The 6000-nt window shown below is 44.3% G+C and overlaps 1 non-coding gene across 1 annotated transcript; it reads left to right on the top strand.

The window, feature by feature from the left end:
- Positions 1 to 4257: 4257 nt before the first annotated feature.
- trnas-cga (transfer RNA serine (anticodon CGA)) lies at positions 4258 to 4339 on the top strand. Its single transcript has one exon. It is a non-coding gene; the product is annotated as a tRNA-Ser (tRNA).
- The last annotated feature ends 1661 nt before the right edge of the window (positions 4340 to 6000 follow it).

Below are 6000 nucleotides of genomic sequence, written 5' to 3'. Positions count from 1 at the left end.
ACTGCTCGACACATCGGGTTTCTGCAGTTGTTATTGAACGTCCTGAGCAGAAGTGCTGCTTTTCATTAGATTCCTTTCATCCCTGTCCTCTGTTCTCTGACTCGGGTCAGTGGCAACACTTCCTCCTGCTCGTCAAATTGCTCATTCCCCACCGCTCCCTCTTCCATCATTACAAACAACTGCAGGAAATTGCCATTTAACCATCTTTGTTCCAAAGTGAAACTCACCAGCCTGGGGAATCTCTCCACCAAACGGGACTTCTCATCCCTGGACATGGTGCAAGCCAGAGGATTGTGAAGAGATACTGTGAAAATATTATCAATTGGCAGTTGGAAAAATGTTTAGGAAGCAAACCATATAATTTAGGCTCCAGCTTTGAAAATCTTGAGAAACTCTTTGGGAAATGGAATCAGAGGAGAATGAAGAAGTGTAAACTGTCGGTCCGAGTAGAGGACGAGACATTGACTCTGATGTTCTCGGGACAGGAACTGATCTGATGCATTGAAAGAATTCTCAGTCCTGTACGTGAGGAATACAAACATCATCTGGACTCTGGGACAATGAAAAACTCTGGAACACTCAAGACAATATCAAAATATTGACTGGGAACACTACAGTACGAGTACTATAGATGGGTCAGTTTTTGTCCACTGTGTGCAGGAGGGCTTTCTGACACATTATGTAGACATGCCTTCCAGGGAATAAGCCACTTTCGATTTCGTACTGGGTAAAGATACTGGCCAGGCTTTAGATATGGAAGTAGGTGAGCACTTTGGAAACAGCGATCACAATTCTCTCAGGTCTACTTTCGTGATGGAAAGGGATAGGTGTACTCCACGGAGCAAACGTTTCTGCTGGTGGAAGGGAAATTACGATGCATTGAGGCAAGATTTAGGAAGCGTAGAATGGGGTAGGAAACTGCAGGGGGTGAGCACATTAAAAATGTGGAGCTTAATCGAGGAAAAGCTCCTGTGTGTCCTAGATAAGTATGTACCTGCCAGGCAGAGAGGAAGACATAGAACGCGTGAGCCATGGTTTACTACGGAAGTGGAATCCCTGGTCAAGAAGAACAAGAAGTCTAATGTTAGGAAAAAATGTGAAAACTCAGTTAAAGCGCTCGAGGGTTCCAACGATATCAGGAAAGACCTAAAACGTGAGCTGAGAAGAGCCAGGAGGAGACATGAGAAGTTGTTGGCAGATAGGATCAGGGTTAACCCGAAGGCTTCCAATGTCAGGAATAAAAGAATGACGAGAGTTACATTTGGGACAATCAAGGAGAATAGTGGGCAGTTGTGTGTGGAGTCAGAGGAGATAGGGGAAGCACTAAATAAATATTTTGCGACAGTGTTCGCTATACAATTTGAAAATGTTGGCGAGGAAGATACAGAGATACTTGCGTCTAGACTAGAAGAGATTGAGGTTCACAAGGAAGAAACATTAGAAATACTGCAGAGTGTGAAAATAGATAAGTCAGCTGGGCCGGATGGGATCTATCTGATGTTGTTTAGCAAATGCACTGCAGGAAGGTACAAATCAAGCTGATGCTGACAACGACTCGTTTTGAGCCGCTAATTTGAAGTGAAGTGGCGGCGCCAGTAAAAGGTGTCACGCATCTCGTCTAATTCCACATCCTGAGCTCGAAATGACCGGAGGTCTCTCGCTGAGTATTTGCAGGGTCTTGCTTGGAATACACCATGATACTTTTTCACTGGAGTGGATCATGAAATCGCGTCGTGACTGTGATTAAAGCGATGGAATCTTCCAGCAGAGAAGTAGGCGACCCTGAAGCAGGCAGCTGAGGACAAATGTTTCTCCTTTGCCAGTGAAAGGCACTGCTTCACAAATTGGAAACTTCGAAGTGAAGCAGTGTTGGTGATAACCTTCGCTGCTTGTTCACCTTTTTAATTCTGATTCCGTGAAAGTCCATGGCATTACATATCGACATTCTGCCAACACTAGGGCTGTCTCTTGGGCCAGTAGCGTAATGGATCACGCGTCTGACTTCGGATCAGAAGATTGTATGTCCGAGTCCTACCTGGCTCGAGGGGAATGTTTCGCTTTAACCGTGGTCTACGTTGACGCTCCCCTATGAAGTCCTGTCGAGAAGTCGCCTCTGTGCTTCCGCATTTAAAACTTACATTTGTCCTGTTGTCCGTTTCAGATTCCAGCTCTCCACAACGGACAACTCCGTCAGTTTGGGGGTATCTTCCTGTGCGTCTCCCTCTGTGGGTGAAAATGAGTATGAGTTCCTCAAAAGAGTTACAATACTTTGTGGAAGCGTCATACGTCTGCCCCATTATTGTGCCATTTAAGAACATAGGGTAACCTCATTGATATTTGCCCTGGAAACATTAGAACATACGAGAACTTGGGACAAAGTTGGAAACTGCGACTAGAATAGATGGCTCTCTGATTAGCCGCAATGCACACGGGCGGAATGGTCTTTTCCCACTTTGTAAATCTTCGAAGACAAGTTGAAAATAATCTGCAACGAAAATGTTCAGAAAGGGTGTTTTAGAACATAGAACATAGAACATAGAACAATACAGCACAGAAGAGGCCCTTCGGCCCACGATGTTGTGCCGAACGTCTAACCTAGATTAAGTACCCATCCATGTACCTATCCAAATGCCGCTTAAAGGTCGCCAATGATTCTGACTCTACCACTCCCACGGGCAGCGCATTCCATGCCCCCACCACTCTCTGGGTAAAGAACCCACCCCTGACATCTCCCCTATACCTTCCACCCTTCACCTTAAATTTATGTCCCCTTGTAACACTCTGTTGTACCCGGGGAAAAAGTTTGTGACTGTCTACTCTATCAATTCCTCTGATCATCTTATAAACCTCTATCAAGTCACCCCTCATCCTTCGCCGTTCCAACGAGAAAAGGCCGAGAACACTCAACCTATCCTCATACGACTTCGTCTCCATTCCAGGCAACATCCTGGTAAATCTTCTCTGCACCCTCTCCAAAGCTTCCACATCTTTCCTAAAGTGAGGCGACCAGAACTGCACACAGTACTCTAACTGTGGCCTAACCAAAGTCCTGTACAGCTGCAACATCACTTCACGACTCTTGAATTCAATCCCTCTGCTAATGAACGATAATACTCCACAGGCCTTCTTACAAACTCTATCCACCTGAGTGGCAACCTTCAAAGATCTATGTACATAGACCCCAAGATCCCTCTGTTCCTCCACCTGACTAAGAACCCTACCATTAACCCTGTATTCCGCATTCTTATTTGTTCTTCCAAAATGGAAGAACAAATTGGTGTTTTATTTACACCAAATACGATAGTATCTATCGCCTTGTCTTGTTATTTACTTGTAAGGATTCGGTGCTCTCAGCACCGTGGCCCGGATCGTATTCCCGCCCATGGAATGTTTGTATTGTTCAGCAAACATATCGGTGTACCAGTCCTTCTGGTGATTTTCCGATGCTGGCAGGTCATTGGTTTTGTCCAAAACATTATGAAGGTAAACAGAAAACAAATAGCTGCAGTTGCTGGAAATCTGAACAAAAAACGAAAATTGTTTGCAGAACGCAGCAGGACTAGCAATAGAAACGTCGAATTTTCTGCTCTTCGGATGCTACCTGACCTGCTGTGCTTTTCCAGCATCACTCAGATCTAAAATCTGTTTTCCAGCACCTGCAGTCCTCACTTTTGCCTAGTTCCTTCAGTGTCGCTGGTTCCCAATTCAAGAACTCCATCTCTAGCGGTTTCATGTCTGTACCTCCATGCTGAGGAGTTGAAGAGTGAAGAAAAGTAACTCACCCCCTCCATCTCTGGGGTAATTAGGGACTGAAAATGAATCGTATCACATTGAAATGTATCTACATTCGCCTTAATCTCTGTCTTTTATTGTGAACCATCTCTTTCATTGTAACCATCAGGAAAGACCATTTCGTTCGCCAGAAAAAGAAATGAATATGTCACTAACCTTTGTTTGCTTCAGGTCCAAGAATACTCAGATCAATAGCTCCTTTGCTTACCTCTGCTGGTCATGTTCGCAAAGAGATCTTGCAAATTGCCAAGTGTGATTTTCCTTTCAACAAATAATTTTGACTCAGTTTGGCTGCAAATATCTTTTCCTACCTTTGTGCTTTTCTTCTTTTACATTGATGTCTCGCACCTTACAAATGACAGCAAAGGTATGAAAGGAGATGGAAGCATTTGCCTCATCAAGTAAGCGAGAGCTTTCAATGAAATCACGGCTGATTTGGTCAATGCTCAACGCAGGTTCGCCGTGGTAGTCATGGCCGAGTGGTTAAGGCGATGGATTCGAAATCCATTGGGGTTTCCCCACGTAGGTTCAAATCCTGCTGGCTACGTTATAAATGCTTTCCTGCTGGAATAATTTTCGCTCAAAATTCAGAAAACCTATTTTGCAAACCAGGCCGGTAATTTGATTAGACTTGGGAAACTCGAGTTCTTCATCAGAAATGTTCCATATTTAAAACATTATCTCTGTTTCTCTTTCCAGATACACTGCTCGACACATCGGGTTTCTGCAGTTGTTATTGAACGTCCTAAGCAGAAGTGCTGCTTTTCATTAGATTCCTTTAATCCCTGTCCTCTGTTCTCTGACTCGGGTCAGTGGCAACACTTCCTCCTGCTCGTCAAATTGCTCATTCCCCACTGCTCCCTCTCCCATCATTACAAACAACCGCAGGAAATTGCCACTTAACCATCTTTGTTCCAAAGTGAAACTCACCAGCCTGGGGAATCTCTCCACCAAACGGGACTTCTCATCCATGGACACGGTGCAAGCCAGAGGATTGTGAAGAGATACTGTGAAAATATTGTCAGTTGGCAGTTGGAAAAATGTTTAGGAAGCAAACCATATAACTTAGACTCCAGCTTTGGAAATCTTGAGAAACACTTTGGGAAATGGAATCAGAGGAGGATTAAGAAGTGTGAACCGTCGGTTCGAGTAGAGGACGGGACATTGACTCTGATGTTCTCGGGACAGGAACTGATCTGAGACAGTGAAAGAATTCTCGCTCCCGTACGTGAGGAATGCAAACTTCATCTGGACTGTGGGACAATGAAAAACTCTGGAACACTCAAGACAATATCCAAATATTGACTGGGATCACGACAGTACGAGTACTATAGATGGGTCAGTTTTTGTCCAGTGTGTGCAGGACGGCTTCCTGACACAATATGTAGACATGCCTTCAAGGGACGAAGCCACTTTCGATTTAGTACTGGGTAACGAGCCTGGCCAGGTTTTAGATTCGGAAGTAGGCGAGCACTTTGGAGACAGCAATCACAATTCTCTCAGGTTTACTTTCGTGATGGAAAGGGATCGGTGTACTCCATGGAGCAAGAGTATCAGCTGGTGGAAGGGAAATTACGATCAATGAGGTAAGATTTAGGAAGCGTAGAATTGGATAGGAAACTGCAGGGGGTGAGTACATTAAAAACGTGGAGCTTATTCAAGGAAAGGCTCCTGTGTGTGTACCTGTCAGGCAGGGAGGAAGATATAGAATGCGTGAGCCATGGTTTACTAAGGAAGTGGAATCCCTGGTCAAGAAGAACAAGAAGTCTTATGTTAGGAAAAAATGTGAAAACGCAGTTAGAGCGCTCGAGGGTTCCAACGATATCAGGAAAGACCTAAAAAGAGAGCTGTGAAGAGCCAGGAGGAGACATGAGAAATTACTGGCAGTTAGGATCAGGGTTCTGCCTAAGGCTTTCCATTGGTATGTCAGGAATAAAAGAATGACGAGAGTGAAATTTGGGACAATCAACGATAATAGTGGAAAGTTGAGTGTGGAGTCAGAGGAGATAGGGGAAGCACTAAATAAATATTTTTCGACAGTGTTCGCTATAGAAAATGAAAATGTTGGCGAGGAAGATATAAATATACTTGCGTCTAGACTAGAAGAGATTGAGGTTCACAAGGAAGAGATATTAGAAATACTGCAGAGTGTGAAAATAGATAAGTCAGCTGGGCAGGATGGGATCTGTCCTAGGATCCTCTGGTAAG

This window comes from Chiloscyllium plagiosum, unplaced genomic scaffold (genome assembly GCF_037043375.1).
Source record: "Chiloscyllium plagiosum isolate Xiang-an unplaced genomic scaffold, Cpla_swu_hap1 HiC_scaffold_42, whole genome shotgun sequence".
Classification (NCBI taxonomy): Eukaryota; Metazoa; Chordata; class Chondrichthyes; order Orectolobiformes; family Hemiscylliidae; genus Chiloscyllium; species Chiloscyllium plagiosum.
Note: the sequence above shows the minus strand (reverse complement) of the source record. Positions and strands in the feature narration are given on the sequence as shown.